The sequence below is a fragment of the Pollicipes pollicipes genome, unplaced genomic scaffold (assembly GCF_011947565.3).
Source record: "Pollicipes pollicipes isolate AB1234 unplaced genomic scaffold, Ppol_2.1 Scaffold_7231;HRSCAF=8579_pilon_pilon_pilon, whole genome shotgun sequence".
NCBI classification, from domain to species: Eukaryota; Metazoa; Arthropoda; class Thecostraca; order Pollicipedomorpha; family Pollicipedidae; genus Pollicipes; species Pollicipes pollicipes.
In genome coordinates this window covers 12,942,955-12,968,801 of record NW_023597034.1, presented here as the reverse complement: position 1 = coordinate 12,968,801, position 25,847 = coordinate 12,942,955, and the positions used below count along the sequence as shown (strand labels likewise).

Genomic DNA, 25,847 nt, shown 5'->3' with positions numbered 1-25,847 from the left:
TTATTCTTGGGTCGTAGTTTACCAGCCTCCGCTCGATGCTTTGAAGCAGGCTAAATCCGAATACACACTTTTTATTGGTGAAATGAAAAAAACCGACGACGCACAAAACACATTCAGTTGCGCACTATTGCCAATCATTGGACATTTCTGGCCTTACCGTTCATCATTATAGTTATAGCTTGGGAGTATATGTTAACAAGGTTAGAGACAACGGGATTTCTTTCTGTTTTTTTCTTAAAAATTTGATAATTTCAAAGGACGGGCCATAGAAAAACTGATCATAGCTTTCAATGAACAACTTTGATCTTTCTTGATGGGACGGATGGCTGCAACAAACTATAAATTCGACTGGCGCATCCCAAACTGGACGTGAGTTAACAAGGATTAAGATCGGAGCGCATGATCGTGTCGCGCGGTCAAAATCACTTCAGTTGCCCTGAAGTGGAGATGGGCACATGGGATTACGACGCCGGGTTGGCTTGAGTGGCATTGAAAGCTTACAATGTCGCTGATCCTACATAAGGGCATATAATGATGGCTCGCCGTACGCGCTGAGCGGTGCGCGGCCATCGGCACTTCCAGAGTGTGAACAAGCATCCCCTTATGGTCACCAACCACCGCGCGGGAGCGGTCGACTTCACGTGTTGTCCACGCGCGTGCGGATGCCCCGTTTGCCCCCGTCCCGGCTGACCAGGTGTGTTGAGACCCGTTTCCCTCCACGATGAGCGTGCGGAGAAAGGCAGCAGCTCCATTCCATGTCCCCCGCGCTCAGCTCCGACATCAGTGCCAGCGCGGGCGGACAGGCCCGTAGGGCGCCGATGGCACCGCTGCCGGTCGGCATCACTGCCCTACACTGGCCACGGAAATCAAGTCCCGGTGGCGCCGACGTTGTCTCCGGCTCTTGCCCCTTCCCCCCCCCCCCCCCCCCCCACACACACACCCAACCACATCTCACCTGACCCTGACTCCGAGCACGGTCCAGACGGGTCGGCCGTGCAAGTGGCCGCAGTTGGCGTACAGCACTGCAGGTGGCGCGTGGCTGGCAGCCGGCAGCTGGCCCAGCCCGCTGTCCGGTGCCGGCCGCTCTGGGGAAACCAGCCGCTCCGGCGACTCCCTGTCGGCCGAGGTGTTACTGTCAAAGCCACGGTTTTTGTCATGTTTCCCGTTCTCATCACGAATACTGCAAATGAACTCCTTTGCTTCTAATGCACCCTTAGCCTCCAGACCACTGGCGAACTCTACCTCACTGTTGCCATCCCCCAGCTTGTCACACCCCGTGATGTCTCCAAACTTGTCACAGCCGTTGAGTCGTTGGAAACGGTGACAGGGCGGAGAGGTTTACATCTCCGCTGGAGAAGATCAGGATCCGAGGGCAAAGGGGGACAGAATCCCCCAAGCACCCGGGCTTCAGCGCTGTCCGGCCTCCTTTCGGGGGCCGGGTATTTGTTGGGTTTTGAGGAAGCCATGCGATTTTTAGCAAGCATTCCGCACCGGGGCTCCCCACCCACCTCGGAGTCCAACTGGGGGATTGGCCAAAGTGGAATGTCGGGACGCGCCGTGACTAACCCGCACGATGCGCCCCTCAGCCACCAGGATCCGATCAACCCGGGGACGCGGCGAGGGGGCACGGCGACCCGATAAACGAGGATGAGGGGTGGTGATAGGGCTGGATGCGGGAAACAGGGTAATGGGAAAGGAGCGGGCAGGACAAGGAGCAGGAGCTCACGTGCCGGCAGGGTCGCTACGCCCTGAGAGGAACAGCTTGCGCTGTCCACCCGTTACCGAGCTGGGACCCGAGGGGGCGCTAGTCCCCTACACCGACCGAAGCCGGTTGCTCCTGCGGAGGTACGCTTATCATTTAGCGGCATCCTTTAGCGGTGCTCCAGATGACCTCGAGCGTCGGCATGCCAGCCGCAAAGCCCAATGCAGACTCCGCAGTTCATCGCCTCGGACGCCGACCGATGTGAATATATACATTCAAAGCTGGCGAATTTCGGCGTCTGTAGCGAAGCTGATGGCAATTGACTGGAACGGACACGCACCGTAAAGGATCTGTCTTGATTGGCGTCGACCTCGCTCCAGAACGGTCTGCCGGCGGCTCTAGCGGGACCAAAGGGCCAACAAGCTGACGGCACGATCGGAGAGCGGCTGTTTCCAAGCAGTGAGCGCAGCGTGGTACCGCCCCTAGTTTCATTGGTTGCCACTGAACGACAGTTCAGAGAAGAACGCTTCAGTTCGCACGTCTGGCGGATGCGCAAATTCCGTTCTGGTCGTGGAACGTCCGAATATCCTAAATGCCACGACTCTGCGCACGTTTGTCGTGGTGCAAGCAACAGAGATATGTTGCTCTTGTCGCCGGTACGTGCGCCGAGCCTGCGCGCCCGTTGTCGTTGTTGCAGGGCAACAGAGATATGCTGTTCTTGGTCGCCGGACGTGCGCGAGCCTGCGCGCAGCGTTGTCGTGGTGCAGTGCAACAGAGATATGCTGCTCTTGTTGTCGCCGGACATGCACGAGCCTGCGCGCCGTTTGTCGTGGTGTAGGCAACAGAGATATGGTGTTCTTGGTCGCCGGACGTGCACGAGCCTGCGCGCCGTTTGCCGTGGTGTAGGCATTTGTTCTTGTTGTTATTGGAGTTTCGGCGCGTCGACTGCAGTGGTCATTTTGCGCCCATAACTATGCTGTTACTTAATTAGTACGGTGTGAAAATGACTTGAAAGTCAATATCTTTTAAAAACGAAAAGAGCTGTGTGGGACCAAGAAAGGAGGAACTGTCACCAAGCACATCGTTTATCGTCAGGGTCGAAGCCTGTGAACCAAAGTGACGTCGTCGTTCTTCGAAGAGGCATGGACATGATATAATGACATGATGGACAGTCAGGACGGCACCACACCGCTGGCATAGGGGTCTGTCGGCTCCATGTAACAGATGGCCATGGGTGGCATAGGTATGCCCAATGCGCAGTCTGCATAAAACCACCTCTTCCCACCGCACACTGCGAGAGCATGACGACCACAAGCCCAACTCTGTCTTTATTGCCCTGAGCTTATTGCCCCCCACCTGGTCCCAACAGCGCTGCAATCTGCTTCTCAGGAAGGTCTTGACTGCCGGGTAAAAATCTCTGGCAGGGATAGGCAAAAACCGGGTATATGGTGCTACCGCTGCTCGCTTAGCAGCGGCATCAGCCAGTTCGTTGCCCACGATACCGACGTGACTAGGGATCCAGCATAGTGCAACTCTCTTTCCAACCCGATTCAATTGTGTCAGGCGTGATAAAATGTCCTGTAAAGGGGACATGATGGATAAAAAGACTTCAGTGCAGAGAGAGACTGCTCAGTGAATCTGTAAAAATGGCGTGTGAAGATTCTTCACCCACTTCGATGAAACATATCGCCTTGGTGATTGCAACTAATTCCGCCGTAAAAACTGACGAGTGGGCCAGTGACGAGAACGATCGAGTGACGGACCCGCTAACGAAAGCACAACCCACGCCATCCGAGGTTTTGGATCCGTCTGTGTATGTCAGGGGTATATCCTTCATAACACGCCAAAGCTCAACTGCCCTGGATCTCAATAGGTGTGGTGTGACGTCTTTTTTCCTAATTTCCGTAAGCGATGGTGTCAATGAAGGGTGTGGTCATTTGCCAAGGAGGAGAAGCCAGGCGGCTTACTTGCCTTACACCCCGAACAGGAATTCCGCTCTCAAGCAATAACGCTCTCATTCGGGAACCGAAAGTTAAAGCGTGCTGCTGCGGCCCATGACGAAGAGAGCTTACTGCAAACCGCGAAAATATTGCAGAATATGTCGGTGTGAAGTGGGAACTGCCGCAGCTTCAAGGCATAACGCATGCCAAGCATTTTCTCCTCGTCGAAAGTGGGTGGTTCGTGTGCCTGCGTTAAAAGGCTGACGGAAGGTGATGTGCGAAACGCCCCAGTAGCAATGCGAAATGGCAGTATGGGTGGACGGTATCAAGAACACGCTTGCTGGATTCAGACGCGCCATCATAAACAAAGCATGCATAATCCAGTTTGGAGCGGACGAGGGAACGATATAAAGCATAAGCGTGCTTCTGTCTGCCCCATATACGATGTGCGAGACACACACTTTAGTATGTTGAGAGATTTAAAGCATCGATCGCGTAACATTTTAAGATGTGCGTTATATGTAAGGCGGCGGTCAAAGTGTATCCCAAGATACCTGGCCACGGCCTTATTTGGAATAGAGCGACCATATAGACGGATGCTCAGATCATCACATCGCTGGCGACGACAAAAATGCATCGCAACGGTCTTGTCGCCTGAAAAACGAAACCCGTTCATGTCACCCCATCTTTCAAACGCGGGTCCACAGCCAGCTGGAGACGCCGCTCCATCGCTGGTTGCTCTCGCTGCACTGGTCCAAATAGTAAAATCGTCAACAAAAAGGGCACGTCCGACCGACTGTGGGAGCACATCACAAATATCATTTATCATAACTGCGAAACAGTGCAACACTTAAACGCCGCCTGGGGCACGCCGTTTATTTGTTCGTACCTGTCGGAGAGGACGTTGCCGACCCGAACACGGAAGTATCGTTTGGCTAAAAACCTTTGGAGAAAAGCACCCCATATGGCCACGTATACCATATTTAAATACCAATACCACATTAAATACCATGGCGCCATGTGGTGTCATAGGCCGCTTCAATGTCAAAGAATACTGTTCCCATATGAGCCTTTCTTGAAACACCTTACGAATCGTAGTGTCCAAGGCTAAGAAGTGGTCCACCGGACTGCGGTTTTTTCCTAAACCCGCACTGTGAGTTACTAAAAATATCGTGGTTCTCCAAAAATCAGGTGAGTCGAACGTTTACCATCCTTTCCATGACCTTGGACAGTGATGACGTCAGTGAAATGGGTCGGTGATGAAGAGGGACCTCCCACTCTTTCCCGGTATTAAAATGGGTACCACAACAGCTTCCCGCCAGGCCGGAGGGAACTCACCTCTTGACCACACCCTGTTGAAGGCCGCCAATCCTACACGACGTGCACACGGTGGCAGATGTCGGAGCATCTCATTGTGAACGTTATCAGGGCCTTCCGATACACTACGAAGCTTTGCGATTGCCGAATGCAGCTCCACCAAAGTGAAGAGCTCATTGTACGCCTGTGGTTGCCTTGTAGAAAAGTTCACTACGGTTTTTTTCGGATTGTGCTCTTTGCCGTAAAAACTGTGGGCTCATGTTTGCACCTTCGCTACGGTGGGAGAGTGCTCGGGCGATCCCGTTAGCCACAATCCAACGGATGAGTCACTACCTGGCCGTTAACATGTAACACAGGAAGTGGCACGGATGAAAAACTGCCCGGAGATACGTTTGATCCGAGCCCACACCTGCGAAGTTGGTGTGAATCGGTTGAGCGTGCTTATGTACATACGCCAGGATTCACGTTTCGCTTCTTTTATCGTACGGCGGGCGAAAGCCCTGGCTTTCTTAAAGGCTACTAAATTCTCCAAGCTACTTCTGGCGTTCAAAAGCTCGGAAAGCACGTTTGCGTGCGCGAATTGCGTCACGACACTTCTCCGTCCACCACGGCACAGGAGTGCGACGAGGAAATCCAGAAGTGCGCGGGATGTAATCGCTAGCGCAATCTAGAAGTCTGTGAGTAAAATCCTCAATAGAGGGTGCCACCCTCACACCTCCGGTCTGACATAATGTCTCCAGTCGAGCCTCAAACTCTCTCCAGTCAGCCTTTTTTAAATTCCAACGTCGTGGTCTTACACCCAACGTTCCTCTTATTGGAATCGAAGCCACACTGGGAAGTGATCGCTGCCCATTGGATCATCTGCCACAGACCACTCGAGGCTCTCCACCAGCTCGGGACTAGAAAGACGCAGGTCAAGCGCGGAAGTCTGACCAGACGGCAGTGTAAATGAGTACGAGTCCCTGTGTTTAAAATACACAGTGACGAGTCACGGATAAAATGTTCGCACATCCTTCCGCGGGTGTTCGTGCTATCACAGCCCCACGCGGTGTGTGATGAGCGTTGAAGTCGCCTAAAAGAAGACATGGTGGAGGCAACTCATGCACTAACGTCTCATGTCTTCCAATGGAAAACCGACGCCAGGTGGAAGATATAAAGAACACACCGTGATGTGACGGTGATTAAATGTAGGCGTGCGGCTACAGCCTGTAGCGTAGACCGCAGGTTAAACCTCCTGGCTGGCACGCTGTGGTGGACTGCAAGGACACCGCCATGTGCGATACCGTCGGTTAACACATCATTGCGAAACAGGGCGTATCCCTTCAGCGTGCAGTTGTGACTAGAAGCAAGTTTGGTCTCCTGCAGCGCTACGGCTGCAGGACAGTGCTTGCTGACGACAGCCTGGAGGTCGAGGGCATTCGCCCCTTATTCCTCTACAGTTCCACTGTAAAAAGGCCTGTAAAGGGGGGCATGTTAAAAACCCGGTTGGAGGTCACATACTAAAACCGGAACACGTCCTAAAAGAAATGGGGCTGCGCCAGTTGCAGGGGCAGACTTTCTGACTGAGAGCCACGGTTGGAATCTGCAGGGAGGTGCCCCACTCTGGGACGAGTTCTGGGACTCCCGCCGTCAGATGGAGACGGGGGGACCGGCCGGGGCACGCTTGACGCCAGCGTACCCTGGTCCGGGGTGGCGGCGGGGGAGGGCCCATCGGCGGGCCTCTACCGGGCGTCTGGGGGTCAGCGGGGGCCTCCACTGGCCTTTTCGGCGATGGTGTGCCACTGCGAGGGGTGGGCTCCTTGCTTGCAACGGACGAGCGATTGGCCGTCTTAGCCCTCTCCAACTCCGCTAGGCGGGCCCGCTTGGCGTCGCGGGCGCGCCTGTCCGCCTCATGCCGTTCCATCGTTTCCGCTGCTCGTCCACACACACTCGCCAGCGTCGCCGGAGGGCGACGAGGGCAGCGGAGTGACAGACGGTGAGGAAGGCCGAGCCCGCGGACCATGGCCGCGCCTTGACCACTGTCCATCCCTCCTCCTCCCCCGCCTGCGACCCCGACGACACATGAAGGTCCGGGCCGGCACAGCGTTGGTTGGAGCAGGACGCAACTGAAGGACCAGGAGGAATCCGACTGGGCGGGGGTCGCCCGCCCCGCCGGCACCACAGACAAACCGAAGGATCGCAGGAGCGCGTGATGAGCTGGACCGCTGACATGTGACTGATGCTGGTGGACTGTGGCACAGAGTTTTGGATTTTTTTTCGGCATAGGATATCTTGGGGTGATTAGCCTCATACTGTTCACGCGCCTCGCGGAAAGAAATGTTCTTTGAAGTTTTGAGTGATATAATTTCCTTTTCCTTCATGAAGGCTGGACAACTTCTGTCGAAAGTTGTGTGCGGTACCTGCCCCGTGCCACAGTTCACGCCACCAGGGCTGCACAGAGGTACACTGGTCTCCCGCATGCTCGGAAGATGCACACTTCCCACAGACAGCTCGATTGCGGGCAGTGTGGTTTTGTATGACCAAAGCGCTGACATTGAAAACATCGCATCGGATTCGGAACGAAGACCCTGACTTTGACAACTGCGTAGCCAATGCGGATATCAGACGGTAAATCAGGCTGTGAATGTCAGTATAATGTTGTTTGTAGGGATTTGGTCATCACCCCTCCTGGTCGTGATCCTACGTGCTGCCGTGACCACCGAAAGTTCCCAACTCTTCGATGATTTCCTCCTCGCTGACGTCACGAAGGTCATAGCAGTTTATGATACCTTTGAGAAATTTTGGTGGTGGTGCGGTGTGACTGTGACTGCACGCTCACGTCTCGCTTTGCCTCTCGGTTCTCGCGGCATATACAAATTCAGTAAACAGTCAGAGCTCGAGTCGCATCGGTGCCGTTTGCGAACTCCACTTCGATCGCGCCGTCCCTCAGCTTGTCACAGCGGGTGACTTTTCCCAACCTGACGCATCCGTTTCGGCGCTGAAACGGTGAAAGCGATGCCAGGTTCTTCACATCACTCCGGAAGACAAGAACGCGTGGGGCAGGTGGAACCCTAAAACTGGAACCCTGCCGTGCACCCTAATTCATCGCAGTCCGTCCCCCGCTCGGGGGGGCGGGAGTTTTTTGGGTTTGTAGATGCCATTCAAGGTTGTTCTTTATTTCGGCACGGGGCTCTCCCCACCCACCTCGGAGCCCAACTTGGGGACGGCCCCACTCACCACGTTGGTGGGTGGTGCCGCCAGGGCTACCTCGGTGCTATACGGGGCGGACGACGCCTCCCACACGGCCAGGTGTAACGGGAGACCCCCTCCCCGTCCTGACCGTGGTTCAGCGCCGCCGCCCCTTGACCCCTTAGAGCCGCTGCGCCGCGGCCAGGCGCCCCCAGCGGAGACCCCGCAAGGGGCCACCCAACCGCAACGCGAGCGACAAGCCGCTAGACCCGTTGTGGGGCCCCACGGGCCCCCCACGCCCCCGGATATCCTGGCCAAGTGGAGTGTTGGGTGCGCGCCGTGACTGACCCGCACGACGCGCCCCCTCAGCCACCAGGATCCGATCAACCCGGGGACATGGGCGAGGGGGCACGGCGACCCCAATAAAACAAGGATGAGGAAGTGGTGATAGGGCCGGATGCGGGAGTGCAGGTAATGTGGAGGGAGCGGGCGGGACAAGGAGCAGGAGCTCACGTACGGCCAGGGTCGCTACGCCCTGAGAGGACCAGCTTGCGCTGTCCACCCGTTACCGGAGCTGGGACCCGAGGGGGCGCTAGTCCCCTACACCGACCGAAGCCGGGTGCCCCTGCGGGGGCCGTGGTGTAGGCAACAGAGATATGGTGCTCTTGTCGCCGAATGTGCGGCTTTCCTTCTATGACACCCGCCGAAGCGGTGTTTCCAGCAGCGCTGTTGGCGCGGTGGCAGCGATGGCCGCGTACCACCCGACTCACAGGTACACAATTCCATACAGCGCCGACATGCAGCGGCAACGGCATTACAGCGCGATCCTCCATCCCAGAAGAAACGTGGCCGAAGACTTCCCTTTGGCCGGAAGGGGGCGGAGGGGACAGTCCTAGGCGACACCGCTTGACCTGTCCACCGTCAGTCCTACCGACACCGCTTGACCTGTCCGCCATCAGTCCTACCGACACCGCTTGACCAGTCCGCCAGAGGCGGTGAGCCAGCCAGGGCACCTGTGCCGGTGTGCGAGCCTGCGGCGCCGGCGCGCCCGCGCGGGGTCAAGCGGCGGACAGCGGCTCCCGAGCGAGCGGCCGATTGGACAACTGGACAACTGCACGGGAGCGTGAACCCCCTTCACGCTCCAGTGCAGATGCCTTCCGGTCAGCACACAGGTGACGGCCGGCTGGCTGACGCAGGATACCCGGTCGCTTGAATGGCCCGACGCCAATGCCCGCCAGTGTTGTCAGACGCGATTACAGCGCCCTGTCACGGAACCAATGCCGAAGGGAGGTATTGTCATATCATTTTTTTAAAACACTCCACCGGAGATAGCCCATGCCGCCCGAACTTTGCGTTCCGGCGAATGTAGATCGACATGCACAACACGTATCCGTGTTTTTGTCTTTTCAGTTCAACTGACCGTCTAACTACGCCGGAATCCGGGCCAAAACACGGCTCGTTTAAGCGATGCCAACTGGTTGACTGCTAAATACATTTAGTCGCAGCGGTCACCATCGCAGTGAATCTCCGACGAGTTGAACACAAGCTCGCCAGCAATTGTACGCAAACATAATGGTGTGGTAGGTCTCACGAAATTGCTCCATAATTCCACGACTATCTTATTCTGTCAGAGATCACGCCGTGTTTTATAATCGAAAGTAATCCTACCTCAAACACATGATGGATGCCAAGAATCGACAGAAAATCATCATCAGGACTGGACGTTAATATACCACTCTTCAGGTCTGAGCGATCCTCCATCACACAAGTGTAATCGGAAGGTTTCCAGCTGCTGCCGTATTAAGCCACTGCTCTATGACCTCGTTCTCGAAAGTCTGCACGGCGAACACGTGGAGAGTCGGCGCTCAATAGCACACTATTGTGCGGCCTTAACAGCATGACGGTATGCAAGGTATCTTCCCATGCAGTTGATTTGAAAGTGTGCGGTAAATGGCTTCATAATGAGTCTCATCAATGTTCGCGGCCTTTCTTGATGTACGTTAAGTTAGTCCTCAAATCTCTCACACTATGTGTCGAGGTGACCGACAGACGTGAGTGGGCATAGTCAAGGTCAAATCCGGTGAAGTCGTCCCGCAGATGTTATCTTTCCTAAGCAAATCTTGCACAATGCAGTCATTAGCGCGGATCATTAGGATCGGAGGTGCGAGATCATCCTAGGTCGAGCCCGCCACAAATCATGACATTATCTTAGGTCAGCCCGGACGACCCCCTGCAAGTGGCAACGCACTGAAATGGTAGCATACTTAAACACGTCAGCTGTAATTTGTGGATGTGACGCATAAACAGCGACACGAACACATAAATCTACTTGGCGGCTCAGTCACTTGACTTCACCTGTTCTGCACCAGATTTCACAGGTTGCCCATGCGACACGGCGTAAATGATCTGCGTAGAAGCAGTCACGTCACACATGAGATCACCTAAGCAGTCATGTCACACATGAGATCACCTAAGCTCACTAACATTCGATCCGACTTATGGGCTGTGGAATCTACACTGCCCGGGGGTGCGGAGACTATTGGCGGGGGGGGGGGGGGGTGGAATCGACACTGACAGCGGGTGCGGAGATTGGGAGGGAGTGCGGAGACCATCCGTAGGGGGGCGGAAACCGTTGGCAGGAGATGCGGAGACCATCGTCCAGGGGATGCGGAGACCGTTGGCAGGAGGTGCGGAAACAATTGGCAAGGGGTACGGAGACCATCGGCAGGGGGTGCGGAGGACGAATCGGCAGGGGGTGCGGAGACCAGTGACAGGAGGTGTGGAGATCATTCGCAGGGGGCGCGGAGACCATTGTCAAGGGGTTGTAGAAACCATTGGCAAGGGGTGCGGAGACATTGGCAGGGGGTGCGGAGACCATTGGCGGGGGTGTGTGAGATCATTGGCAAGAGGGGGAGGGGTGGAGCCCATTGGCTGGTGCACACCGCAGGTCGTGGCTATCGCGTCACAACCAGTCGCTTATCGACTGACATGTACGCCACGATCCTGCGCGCCAAGGTGCGAGCATTCAGACTTCCCACGTGTGGGCGTCAAAACGCGCAATTTCACCCGTTCTTAGCATTCAGAACTTCCCAACGTCGGTTGGCAAACATAGCACAGGGATGCCAATCTTTAATCACACCTCATGTACGAGGTACAGCGCCAAACCGGCTTTACTCGATCGAAACCGATCATCCAGCCATCCGTCTATCTTGAAGCTCATCGCGGCAGCAGACCCTGCCATCCAAGCCTCTGCTATTAGGTGCAGGTAAAAGGAGTGTAGAGTTGAGCAAGTACCCCGGATGTACACCTTGGCTCGAAAACCGTAAGTTGGATACTTGGTACCTGTAACGAGCCCTGTGACAGTTTCTCAAAACAATGAATTTAGGTCGTTAAACTCATTGTTTTTCACACTCGGAGGAACCCGAGTCCAAATCTTTGCACGTGCCTGCAGGGCACGCTGTTGACCATATACGCTGCCGGCCGCAAAAGCACGCAGCCCGCTAGGGGCCCATATTGACAACCGGCCAAAGGCCAGTGACACCCTCCGTTTAAGTTGGGCCGCTCATGATGAACATTGTGCATAGGTCAGGTTGACAGGACGAGGCACGTGCCACGCGCTACCGATCGGTTCGAAGCCGGCACCGGTCTGTCCGCCACGCCGACGCACCGGATAGCGCCGGGCCGGCCGGCGTGGCGGTCCGTCGGCGCGCTTTGACGCAACACGGTCGGAAGTCTGAACGCACGCACGCACTCACTCACTCACGCATGCTCACACGCACATGCCCACGCACGCACACACACATACACACACAACGCACACCCGCCCATTCCCATTCCCGCACGCACGCGCGCACGCACGCACGCACGCACGCACGCACGCACGCACGCACGCACACACACACACACACACCACACACAACACACACACACACACACACCACACACACACACACACACACACACACCCACACACACACTTGGATACCGAACTTTTCAAGCAACCGTCAGATTTAATCTCGCTCGCAAAGAGCTTGCAAAGCACCCCTTTTTCACTTTTGATTTTTAACTATATTTATGTGACTTCTTCTTGCTTTCGTTTTCTGAGCGTCGAACTCCAACAAAATAGGGAAAGAAAACAATTTTGTCATGCTGGCCGCTCGCCATTTCCTTTCAGCGAAACCAAGACAAACAGTACACTACAACTTCAAAGCACCGACAGCTGAACACATAATTGGGTGCACATGAAGAACACACTTGGTTGCCCGGTAAGCCTATTCGTGGCTAGAAGCGGAAACTTGTCCAAATCATTGAGGGCCAGTGGCGCACGCGACCAAGGCCCAGCGCGTCAGACTTCAGTCCCGCTGGCGACCAAAGCCCAGCGCGTCAGACTGCAGTCCCGCTGGCGACCAAAGCCCAGCGCGTCAGACTGCAGTCCCGCTGGCGTCGCGCGGGCCGCGCTCCAGACGCGTCCTGATCACGGCTCCCTGATGCAGCGTGCGCACGAGCACGCCCCACCGGCGACGGATGCGTGGATCACACGTGCGCACGGCGCCTGGCGTTCGAAGCCGTCGGACGCGCACAATGAGCTCTGGTCTAAAGTGTCCGCATCGACCGAGCCCAACGCTCATGCATATTCGATGGCCGCCGCAGACGGGCCGCATCACACACAGACGCGGTGTTTGTGCGTGCGTGGCGTGCGTGCGCGTGCGCGCGCGCGCGTGTGTGTGTGTGTGTGTGTGTGTGTGTGTGTGTGTGTGTGTGTGTGTGTGTGTGTGTGTGTGTGTGTGTGTGTGTGGTGTGTGTGTGTGTGTGTGTGTGTGTGTGTGTGTGTGTGTGTGTGTGGTGTGTGTGTGTGTGTGTGTGTGTGTGGGTGTGTGTGTGTGTGTGTGTGTGTGTGTGTGCGCGCGTGTGTGCGCGTATGCGTGTGCGTGTGTGCGTGTGTGCATGCGTGTGTGCGCGCGCACGTGTGCATACATATATCTTTCAACCGTGAGCTATCGCAGTGCGCGCAAATGAAGCAAACACTGCATCCAGATAAAAAAACGCCGTGCAGTATAGCAATACAAAAATGCATGACACGCCGTTCTCGGGCCGCATTATACCGACCAACTCTAAGAGAAACTACACCACGGTGTCCGGTGTCCTATGAGACGGTGTCCTATGAGACATGTTTCAAAACGCTGGAGGAAATCATGGTGTTCGGTGTAGGTTTCCGATTTCTGATTTGGATTGATTCTGCGAATCACAATTCAACAACGCCTTTACATACCTGCAGGATAGGACATTATGAGCAAACTTGCATCAAGAAATAACATTTTTTGGTTTGTCCCGACCGTGACGGAGAAGGAGCGATAGGGAGAGTTTTCCCACCAACCCCGGTCATGCAGGAATTGCATAGCTTTTTCAGCTGGGCAGGGTGGTGGGTCACGCGCTGAGGTGGGTCAGGCGCGCAGCTTCTATTTACCGCTCTCCCAGGCAACGTGTGGTGGTAACCTTGACGCGTTTAAAATCGCTGAGTTGGTCAGGCGCGCAGCTTCTATTTTACCGCTCTCCCCAGGCACGTGGTGGTGGTAACCTTGACCGCTTTAATCGCTGAGGTTGGTCAGGCGCGCAGCTTCTATTTTGCCGCTCTCCCAGGCAACCGTGTGGTGGTAACCTTGACGCTTTAATCGCTGAGGTGGTCAGGCGCGCAGCTTCTATTTTGCCGCTCTCCCAGGCAACGTGTGGTGGTAACCTTGACGCTTTAATCGCTGAGGTGGTCAGGCGCGCAGCTTCTATTTGCCGCTGCAGCTCTTGCCGCTCTCCCAGGCAACGTGTGGTGGTAACCTTGACGCTTTAATCGCTGAGGTGGTCAGGCGCGCAGCTTCTATTTTGCCGCTCTCCCAGGCAACGTGTGGTGGTAACCTTGACGCTTTAATCGCTGAGGTGGTCAGGCGCGTGCAGCTACTATTTTGCCGCTCTCCCAGGCAACGTGTGGTGGTAACCTTGACGCTTTAATCGCTGAGGTGGTCAGGCGCGTGGCTACTATTTTGCCGCTCTCCCAGGCAACGTGTAGTGGTAACATTGATGCTTTAATTGCTGAGGATACCTTCCTTGACAGGGTATCGTCTATGAAAGGAAGACTGGTGTATATAACGCTCATAGTTTGGTGTCATGGGTGCGTCAAGGTCCGCTTAAATCGTTTGAAGCATGTTTGGATTAGATATTTACTTTGCTGAATCACCCTATGTAGATACCCCTTCGATTTGAATGGCTGTTCTATTTAAGCCATTGCTCGGATTGCAGCTGCCCCGTGTGTGTGTCACTGGAGCTTTACGACGCACTCAGCTGCTGAGGCTATATGGCGTCGCCGGCCTCTCATCCTGGCAGGAAGCGCGGGCACCGCGGGGAATCGAACCCCCGTACCTCTGGTTTCCCAGACGCACAGTGGTTAGCGCAGACGCGTTAACCACTATACCTCCGGCAGCCCGTAGCTGCTCCGTCGGGATCAGTACCGGAAGCCCTTGTGTTCGCAATCCCTGATGCTCATTAAGATACAACGTAATGTATGGTAACGCCTAACGTATCAAAACCTCTAATGCTTCATGACGCCTAATGTATCAAAACACCTAATGTATTGGACCACCTAATATTTCATAACCCCGTACACACCGCAACTCCCAAAAATCATAAACCTTATGTCAAAGGACACTTAGTGTATCATAAGCCCTAATGTTTTATAACGCTGAAAATATCGTAATCTCTAACGCTCTTAACCTCGTCTCTAACGCTCGCATCACGACTCCCAATATATCATGACACCCGATGCATCATAACACCTAGTGCATCATAACTACCAGTATTTGTAAGATCTAAGTGGAAGCCGTCAATAAAATTAAAATAACGACCCAACCGATGCATCCAAACCCCTATAATGACCTCCACACACCGCATGAAGGTGATCAGTTAGGCGTGCTCAGAAGCGGAGATCATCGTCTCGATTGCGCTCATACAGACAATGGTCAGCGGTGGGGCAACACAGATTTCCGTGGCTATTCCCTCTCCTTGTAATAACGCGGACCAAAATGTACGTAGTTGTTTGTGAGACAGTGAGATCAAAAAAAAAAAAAAAATCGAGGTTACTGAAGTTGGGTCCAAATGTGTTTACTTTTACCGCGGTGCCTTTTGATGAGATCGATGGCGGCGGATCCCGCTTCAATAGTCCCGTACAGGTTGGCCTATGTCCACTGTACACGCGACGGCTCCAGCAGGCATACTTTTGGGGAGCTGAGAACGAAGGCCATCTAAGAAATCGCATGTATGTATATATATATATATATATATATATATATATATATATATATATATATATATATACGCCTTTTAGACTTTTCATTATTTCCTGAGCAAGACGTTATCTTTATTTTCTTCTACACACATCATCGTGTTACCAATCTAATTAGCGTTACCTAGTATTAGCTTGAAGGGAAAGGCGGGCCAGCAGAAAAAGTGCAGGCTACACAGCTTCGCTGTCTCGTTCGTCCTCCCCGCCACTAGAAACGAATACAAGCTTTTGTCCGGGTTCAGTCCATTTGCAGTGCAGGGGTCGTCTCAGTCAGCACTGATGAACCGACGAGTCTGTGCCCGCGTCTCTGCGGCTGGCCCACCTTCGACCGAGCTCGGCTGATGGCACCAGCGGCCGCTCCGACACCAGTCTGTCCCCGCGTCTCTGCGGCTGGCCGACCTTCGAGCGCGCTCGGCTGATGGCACCAGCGGCCGATCCGGCACCAGCCTGAGGCCGAGACCGGCCTGGCTCACTCTCGCTTCACTATCATCTCCCCCGGCGGGCCCCCATAAGATTGGACCGTTTTATTAATTCCCACAGCAATCTCACGACTATCTGTTATCGAAAAAAACAGAAGCGACGTGATCCGATCAGACTTGCGCTACGGCAAGGAGTGTCGGAGATGTACTTTAGAGAAGCATCGTCTCAGCCACAGGTGGTGTAAGCAGCTCCCCATTAATCAAACATCCTACTGATTCGTCAACACAGGCATTTCCACTTGGACATGACTGATGCGACAGCGCGTCATGTCACGAATCCACATCCCTTTAACTAGGAGTCGTCCAAACCATTTGCATTTTTGCGAGAAGCACATGGGCATAAACTGAGGATGTAACACTGAGCACTGCACTGCACGTTCCGAAATCAGCCGCTGGTCACAACCTGCAAGCTCAGTTTGACCTTTCAGGCATGGCAGCGCTCTAAATCACGCCGCCCGTGGCCGAAGCGCCGGTCCAGGAGCCCGCCGATCGTTAGGTGGCCCCTTTCGTCGGGCGCGCGCGGATTTACGCAGCCCTTCCGGCGCCGGCGAGCACCTGGGAAATGGGGCGGGCCGGTGCGGGATCGGCGGGCCAGTGGCCGCCGTCACCGGCTGCCGGCGCGCCGTCCCGCATGAAGCCCGGCCAGGGCGGCATGCTGGAGGACCGGAGCGCAGGAGGCAGCGGTGAGACGGCCCGGCGCGAGGGCGGCCGTCGGACCGACTGCTTGCATACAGTGTCCAGAACAGCGCCCTTTGTTACCACTGAGAGAAGACGCACCATCTCGAAGGCACAGAGACGGCGTGTCTTGCACGTCTTGCAACGTGCTTTTGTAACGTGTCATGCCGCAATCAAGGAAGCATCGTTCATAACGTTACCTAAGGTAAAGCCGAAGTTAGGTGCGCCTTGAAATACCCAACGCCTTTCCGCCGTCTCACGGAATGCCTACAAGCAAATTGTTTGCGTCAATAACAAATTGAAACGTTAATGATTGCCGAGAAAGATAAGTTGATGGATTACTCATGATGCCTGAAATTTTCACTGACCTTGAGTAGGGCAATGATTATTTCAGGATTACGCCATTTCCGATATTGTGGGCTGAGTGCTCGGCACACGTAAAGCCCATGGTAGTAAGTGAATCGCCTAGACATTCCCTGGTGCGCTCAATTCCATTAAACGCCCACATGTACGCACATCCATCATAGACGTGGGCCTTACAGTGAGCAGAGATAGCAAACATTTATTTGAGACGGCACGCTGTACCACAATGTGACATTGCAAATCTAGTCTTTCCCAACACGTCGCTGGGACACGATTTCTTGACTTGTCTTACAGATGGTTGATCACCGGCCGCCGGTGGTCTCCTCGAGACCACTTGATGTGATGGGGCGGCGGCGGGTGATACAATCGGCGTACGAGTGGAGGTCAGCGATACTGGATATTTCTCTATTTTCCATGACAATGGAAATGCAGGCTTTTTGTGGGCATGGTCTTGAGCAAGTGAGTTATTGGGACACAGTTGAAAACATGTCGATAGCGAGAGTGAGTGCATTAGCTATCTAGCATTGCCAGTGTATTGGCACTTCGCTTGATTGAGCATGTACTCTCTTATGCTACTAAAGTCCCGTTCTTTGAAAAGGGGTCACAAGCCTCGCGTCGAAAGAATTTGCATATTGCATAAATCCCGTTGCCTCCCCCTCCCCCACTCCTGCTTGGTTTCTCACCGATCTGTAACCGTCCATAGCTGTTCTTATGGCCGCAAGAACGACGAGAGAAATTGATCACAATTAAGAAAAATGAAGAGCACACTGGTTATGCCTCTGTGCTTGTCATGACCATTAGCCATGTGTTTCCCTGACCGGAGCGTGTGGTCGTGAACTCGAGATCGTAAGGACGAGGTCATGGTCGGGTGATCGGACCACGTCATCGAAGCACGTGGAGGCCTCTGGCAGTGGCAGTCGGCGCGTCACTGTGGACACGAATGCATGTGGAGCGTGCGGAGCGGTCAGTAGGCCCAGTGGTACTGTAGTGGCGCGAGATCGAAGCTGTGACAAGCGGGTCACCGCCAGGTGGTTCGAACATGCGTAGTGGCAAAGACCACACATGCCTGGTATTCCGTGATCATTGTATGTGTTTACAGCTTGTTCTTGCGATGTTTAGGGTAGACAGTGTGGTGCGTGTATACATCAGGTATTAGCCATCACTGTCTCTGTTTGCCGGTCCGCTGACGTCTGGAAGAAAAGCAGACTTCGGAAGGACGCCACCCCTCTTCCTGCTATGCATGTGGATATATGTGCATTTGGCATGGCCTAAGATATAGATCAGGAGCAACACACATCAACGCTTACTGTCAACCAATTCAGACCGTGTGGCGAGACCTGCAGGTGGTTTGCTCCTGTTGCGGCCTTCAGGCATTGTTCTTGTTAATTAGGGTTTTGGGCTTGCCGACTGCATAGGTAATATTGAGCCCATAACGTAGTCATTTACTTGCGAGGTAAGTGTATAGAGCGAAATCCGATTTCTGAAAGAAATGAAAACAGTCGGCCATCTTCAGGAAGTTGCGAGTGATTACCAAGAATGCCATTTAGCGTAAGGGAGGTAGCGCTTCGCCCAGAGTAAAGCGAGCGCTCCCGGGCGAAGTGTGGGCGAAGCTTAACTGCGTGGTGCACGGTGAGAAACCCCGGGGAACGAGGACATCGGGCTCTCTCACCACCCCACAACAAATAGCGGTGAGTTTCGTACGCATGGCCAATACGCAGCCTGCAAAGCACAACTTCTCGCCTCGAATCGCGGAAGCTGAAAGGCCACAGACCCAATTCAGGTTTTATATATTTCAATTTGCTATTGTATCATTATTCCAACAGAGCTACCACTTATGCTGCAAGAAAGGTAAGATGCCTGGATAAAAATTTCGAGCTGGAACAGACAATCCGCGCGTACATGGTGGATATGATACGCGTTTTGCGGCTGCGTCAGCGAGCTTATTTCCAAAGACACCGACATGACTAGGAATTCAACACAGCGTTACTTTCTTTCCAACTCGGTCCAATGCAATGAGAGGTATCACGATGCCCTGAAAAAGAGGACATGATGGATCAAACGCTCTCAATGCCAAGAGGTCGCTCAAAGAATCTGCCACAGCAAGGTGCAAGGACTCATTTCCAACTTCAATAAAGAAAGAAACTTGATTATAGCGCCCATTTCGGAGGTGAATACTGACGCGTGGCCTGGCAGTGTGAAGGATCGAGTAACGGATCACTCACAAATGCACAGCCGACACCGTGTAAGGTTTTGGATCTGTCCGTATAAGTTATTGTGTGCCCTTCGTACGACGCCACGTGCTCTTGCCCCATGGAACGGAACAAGTCAGGTGTCAGGGTATGCTTCCTCGTTTCAAAGAGTGAAGTGTCTACTCTGGGCGAAATCAGATACCATGGAGGGTGTAGCATATGCTGCACCCGCGCCACGCGGCAAAGAGGAATGCCACTGGCATCAAGCAGAGGTCTTATCCTTGCGAAAAAGGGGTGGAATGTTCATCCGGACCACTATGAAACATAGCTGTTGTTCGACGCGAGAAACTGCATCATATGTCGGGTGAAAAGGGAACTGCCGTAGCTTTATAGCATATGCCATGCCAAGCATCCTCCGCCTAGCCGACAGCGGCGGCTCGTTAGCCTCACCAAGAAAGTTTCCGACAGGTGACGTTCGAAACGTTCCTGTGATGATGCGAAGCGCTCTTTGGTGAATAGTGTCCAAAGGACGTTTGCTTGACTCACTTGCACTGTCATATACAAAACATGCGTAATCAAGCATAGAACAGATAGGTGAACGATATGAAAAACGAAAAAAGCGTGAGCGCATATATGGGATGATTGTCGGGATATACCCCAAGGTATCTGGTTACCGACTCAGTGGAAATGGGTTGGTCGTAAAGACGGAGATTCAAGCCACCGCGTTTACGGCGGCAACAGAAGTGCGTGACGACCGTTTTCGCGCTGGAAAACCGAAGCCCATTAATACCTATAACGACCACCTTTCCATATGGTGAAAAGCCAGGTGGAGATGGCGTTCCATCACATGCACTCTTGATGCGCTGGTCCATATAGTAGAATCATCTACGACGAGAACACGGCCGACTGACTGCGGTATGCCGTCAACAATGTCGTCTATCATGGTACCAAAAAGCGCCACACCTAAAACCGCCCCTTGAGGCACACCATTCACCAGTTTAAAAGGTGTTGGCACGTCAATACCCACACGGACATGGAAGAAGCGTTCAGCCAAAGAATTCTCCCCAAAACGTGCCCATATGACCACGTATGCCATGCTTGAAGAGTTTTAAGAGGATACCTCGTCGCTACGTGGGATCGTAAGCGGCTTCAAGATAGAAAAAGACACCACTAACATGACGTTTCCCTTTAAAACCTTGTCGAATAATAGTGTCGAATGTTAAAAGGGAGTCCACCGTACTACGATTCTTTATAAAACCGCACTGTGCATTAGTAAAAATGTCACGCTGTTCTAAGAACCATGTGATTCGGACCTTGACCATTTTCTCCATCAAGTTACAGAGTGACGATTAAGTGCGATGGGTCGATAAAGTAAGGGATCTAAAACACTCTTCCCTGGTTTCAGAAGAGGGACCACAGAAGCCTGTCGCCATGAGACCGGTAAGTACTGCTAACCCAAGGTGAATTAAAGATTGTCAGCAAAACTTCCAACATCCTATCAGGAAGATGCTGGACCATGTTGTTGTGCACACCATCAGGACCCTCTGAAACGCACCACAGCATGCTGATAGCATGCTTTAATTCGACCATGGTAAAGAGATCATTGCAAATGTGTTTGGTAAAAGAAAAGTCTATGTGTGCTTGTTCGTCTCGCATTATATGGCAAACAAACTGCCGTTCCGTACTGACACCACGGCTGCGCTGCGAGATTGCCCGGTCATGTCACTGGGGCTCTACGACGCACTCAGCTACTGAGGCTATATGGCGTCATCTGCCTCTCACCTTGGCAGGAAAGGCGGGCACCGTGGGGAATCGAACCCCGTTCCTCTGCGTTCCCAGACGTGCAGTGGTTAGAGAGAGTTTGCCCGGCCGATTTCGTTTGCAACATACACTGGATGTATGACGTCGTGGCCATTTACATGTAGAACGGGGAGTGGGGTAGAACAGAACTGACCAGAAATTCGCTTGATCCGTGACTAGACCTGGGCAGTAGGTGTGAGACAGTAAGTGTGCAGACGTTATCACGCCACATATTGCGCTTTGCCTCCCTGATCGTTAGACGCGCGAACACACCTGTTCTCTAAAACGCAATCAGATTGGCCGCTCTGCTCCTTCGATCGAAAGCTCGAAAAGCGCGTTCGCGCGCACAGATGGCGTCACGAGACTCATCCGTCCACCACGGAACGGGCGTACGGCGTGGATCACATGAAGTGCAGGGGATGCACCCGTCAGCACGTTTCAAAAGCAGGGCACTGAAATCCCCTGCAGATGTAGGCACACTGTCAGGATGTGTGGAAACCGGTGCTTGCAGTCGAGCTTCAAAGTTCTTCCAATCGACCTTGTTTTAAAATTCCAACGCTGGGTCCTGGTACCTGGAGCCTCAGCACTGCGGAATCTCAACCTCACCGGGAAGTGGTCATTTCCTAGTAGATCGCCAGCCACTGCCCATGCCAGGTGCGGCATAAGCTGCGGGGTAGAAAAACTGGGATCAATGTTTAATGTCCGTCCGGGAGGATGAGCAAAACGCGTTGGCTGTCCGGTGTTTAGAATGCAGAGGGAAGCATCGTGAATAAAGCCTTCGCACAACCTCCCGCGTGTGTTTGTTTCATCGTAGCCCCAGGCGGTGTGATGGACGCCAAGGTCTCCTAACACTAATATTCGCGGAGGAAGCGCAGCCACCAGGTGCCTGAGCCCCAATGATGGAAAACTGGCGCCAGGTGGCAGTTACAGTAAGCAGACTGTGAAGATGCGACTGTTGAAAGGAACACGTGCTGCTACAACCTGAAGCGACGATTTCAAATCCAGCCTTCGGACTGGCACGCTGTGATGAACGGCAAGGAGGACACTACCGTGCGCAACAGCGTCAGCGGACATGTCCCTGCGGAAAACTGCGTAGCCTTTTAAAGTGAAGTAGGAGTTCGGTACCAGCTTTGTTTCTTGCAGAGCTACAGCTGCGGAACACTTCCGGCCAACCTCAGCCTGGAGGTTGAGCGCATTAGCCCTTGCTCCCTGCAGTTCTACTGTAAAAACTTCTTTAAAAGGGCGTGTTAAAAGAAGACAAAAGCTCTCCCACTAAAAAGACGAGACTTAAAAGAGTTGCACTGCTCCAGATATCTCAGACCTGGGACCGTGTTTCACAGATCAGTGCCCCAGCTTGGGGCGGGACCTTGGACTACCCCCGTCACTTGGAGACAGGGGCCCAGACGGAACACGCTTGGTGCCAGCATATCCCGTACGTGGTGTTGACGGAGGAGGGGCCATCACTGAGCCTCTCCCAACCACCTAGTGCCGAGGTGGAGCCTCAACCGGTCTTCGTGGTGAGGGAGTATTGCTCTGGGTGGCAGGCTCCTTGCCTGCTCCTGACAGCCTATTGGCTGCTTTGGCCCACTCCTGCTCCGCCAGGCGTACCCGCTTAGCCTCACGGGCGCGCCTGTCTGCCTCGTGGCGCTCTATGGTCTCAAGCGCTCGTCCAGAAGTGCTCGCAACGGGTGTCACGGGAGACGACCGCAGCTGGGTGCCGGATGGTGAGGCCGGCAAAGTCTGCAGGCCCCGGCCGCGCTGAACGACGGTCCATCGCTCCCTCTCCGTCGGTGCGTCAGATGATGCCGTGGGGGTCGGCACCACGGCGGGCACCGGGCGCTCCGGCACCGGGGAGACGTCAGGCGGCGAGGTAACAACTGGCGAGCTGGGCTGTGCCTCAGGGGGGACGCAGGGTGCCAACGAGACGGAGGACGGCAATGTTGCAAATGCGGTGTCGTGCACCTGAGACGCCGGTACACCCGACAGCCCGAACGATGTAAGTAGTTTAATGAGTTGCGTTCCAGTCATCTGATCTAAGGTGGTTTCAGGTGCGACAGGAGCCTTGGCCATTGTGGCATGTGATGTCTCAGGGTGGCTCAGTTCATATAGATCCCTCGCTTCAGGAAACGAAATGTTCTTCGTGGTTTTCAGTGCGATGATCTCCTTCTCTCTGGAGTACGCCGGGCATGCACAATCGAAAGCTGAGCGGGGTTTCTGGTTTTTACCACAGTTCACACACCATGGGCTCGCTGTAGTTCACTGATCGGTTGGGTGCTGCGGAGAGGCACACTTACCACATGCTGGCTGGTTACGACAGAAGTCCCTTATGTGTCCAAACATCTGGCACTTGAAACACCCCATGGGGTTCGGAATAAAAAGGCGCACCTTCACCTTCACATAGCCTATCCTTACTTCAGATGGTACGCCAGGCCGCCTTAAAGTCCGTACGATGTTGTTCGTGGGGACCAACTCCGCACCCCTGCGCAACTTGATGCGACGAGCACCTGGTACCACGAACTCAGCGAGACCGCCGACTATTTCCTTGTCATCGACATATTTCAGGTCAAAACAGTTGATGATACCTTTTGACGAGTTCTTTGTCCTATGAGCCTCCACAGTCATCGCCACTGATGCGTCACTCTTCCCTCCCGCATCCCACACACAGTACATAAACCTATCGGAAGTCATGGCCCGTTTCGCCTCCTCTCCATTCTGAAACGCGACCTCGATCCCACCGTCCTTGAGCTTATCGCATCGGAGCACTTTTCCAAACCGATCACAGCCATTTCGCCTTTGGAAGGGCGAGAGGGGCGACAGCGCCTTCTCGGCGCCTCGGAAAATCAAGATTCTAGGGGTAGGTGCTGACGCACTGCCCCCTATAGCATCAGTCCGTCCCATTTTCGGGGTGCGGTCGTTTTTGGAGATTGAAATTGCCACGCATGTATGGTTTTAGCATTCAGCACCGAGACTCCCCACCCACCTCGGAGCCAAACTGGGAGACGGCCCACTCACCCAGGGGGTGGTGGTGCCGCCAGGGCTACTCCGATACTACACGGGGCGAACGAAGCCTCCTGCACGGCCACGTGTAACCGGGGAGACCTCTCCAAGTCCTGACCGTGGTTCAGCGCCGCTGCGCACGGTCAGGCGCCCCAAGCGGAGACCCGTACGGAACACCCATTGCAGCACGAGCGACAAGCCGCTTGACCCGTGTGGGGCCCCACGGGTCCCCCGCGCCCACGGATATTCTGGCCGAAGTGGAGTGTTGGGACACGCCGCGACTGATCCCCATGTCGCGCCCCTCAGCCGCCAGGATCCGATCAACCCGGGACGTGGGCGAGGGGGCACGGCGAGCCCGAGAAAACGAGGATTACGAGTGACGAGTGGGCCGGATGCGGGAAAGCAGGCAGTGGGAGGGGAGCGGGCGGAACAAGGAGCAGGAGCTAACGTGCCGGCAGGGTCGCTACGCCCTGAGAGGAACAGCTTGCGCTGTCTACCTGTTGCCGGTGCTGGGACCCGAAGGGACGCTAGTTCCCTATACTGGCCGAAGCCGGTGCCCCTGCAGGGGGCCTTCAGCCAAGGAGTCCTTCTTTCTCGTCGTCGCTTTCCCTCATCGTTGTCATCTTCATCTTTGGTTAGGTTTCTGAACTCCTCTAAACAGACTGTCACTCTAGGTGTCGTATATCTCTACCCACTCCCCACCATGGGGAAACGTGGGAAGAGGAAGGAGAATGATGACACGAACTCGAACTCGGCCTCTGACACCCCATTGGGTGTCAACGATGGAAGTGCCGCTAGCCCCGCCATGGCTCCCACCTTGAATATTGACTCTTGCGCGCCCCAGAATCACCCCACAGGCTCGCGCACTGGACCCGTTACATTTGCCTGACCGCCGCTCGGCTCTTCCCAGCGCTCCCGGCAATGACCCTCGCTCGACCTCGACTGCACCGGTGCCTACTCGACTCGACATTGACCCTAGCTCGACACCGACCAGCGACCACCCTCGAAACAGATCAGCGACCGCCAAGCTTCCGAGCCCATACTGGACACGCCCGGCTCTTACGTTGTCGTGCAGCCCTGCGACGAAAACGTCTCTTTTAGAAAAATCATGTTTTTTGGCCATAGAAACAAATTACATCAATCTGTGGTCCGCGCAACATAGACATTGCAGCACCAACCAATGGCTCACTGATCAAGACCACCTCGCGCTCGCAGACAGAGGCCCCTCCCCGAACCACTGAATTTTGCGGCAAAAAAGTCATAATTTCTCTTCACCCTGCGCGAAATACGACCAACTGCATGACCTTCGCTGCTGAGCTCCGATTCACGACCGAACAAAAAGTTCTGACGGAGCTCCAGCCGGAAAACGTCTGTCACGTCCGCCGCCTGACCACTTTCAGAGATGAGCAACGTCGGGACACCAGCCTACTCGTTTTGACGTTCCAAAGCACTGGACTCCCCCAGACCGCATAGCCGGCTATCTCCGATACGAATTTAGGGTAGTTATATCGAACCCACTTTGTTGCTCCGACCGCCAACGTTTTGGACATGGTAGCAAAACCTGCAGACAGGACGCCAGATATCTGAAGTACGGCGGAATCCCACACGAGGGGTCAGCATGTACAGCGCCGATCAAGCGTGTAAGCTGTCGCAGTTCCGAGCACACCACATCATCAACGCAATGCCCTGTTTGGAATAAGGAAAAGCAGGTTTGCGCTGTGAAGGCCAAGACTGGTGCTTCATATCAACAGGCTCACCGCACTGTAAAGGTCTCATCGCCCACTTTCAATGCTCAAAAAACACATTCTCAGGCGGCCAAAACGATACTCGTCGACTGTTGCACACAAACAGACCCCTTCCCAGCACTGTCGCCCCTGAAATGTTTGACTCCGC

General features: G+C 54.3%; 1 long non-coding RNA gene across 1 annotated transcript in view; it reads right to left on the bottom strand.

Moving 5' to 3' along the window:
* Window positions 1–1,045: 1,045 nt before the first annotated feature.
* Window positions 1,046–25,847, bottom strand: part of LOC119109539 (uncharacterized) — an 86,213-nt gene continuing 61,411 nt past the window's right edge. Inside the window, exon 3 of the long non-coding RNA XR_005095431.1 lies at window positions 1,046–1,114. This is a non-coding gene — a long non-coding RNA (uncharacterized LOC119109539). The remainder of the gene's footprint in view (window positions 1,115–25,847) is intronic.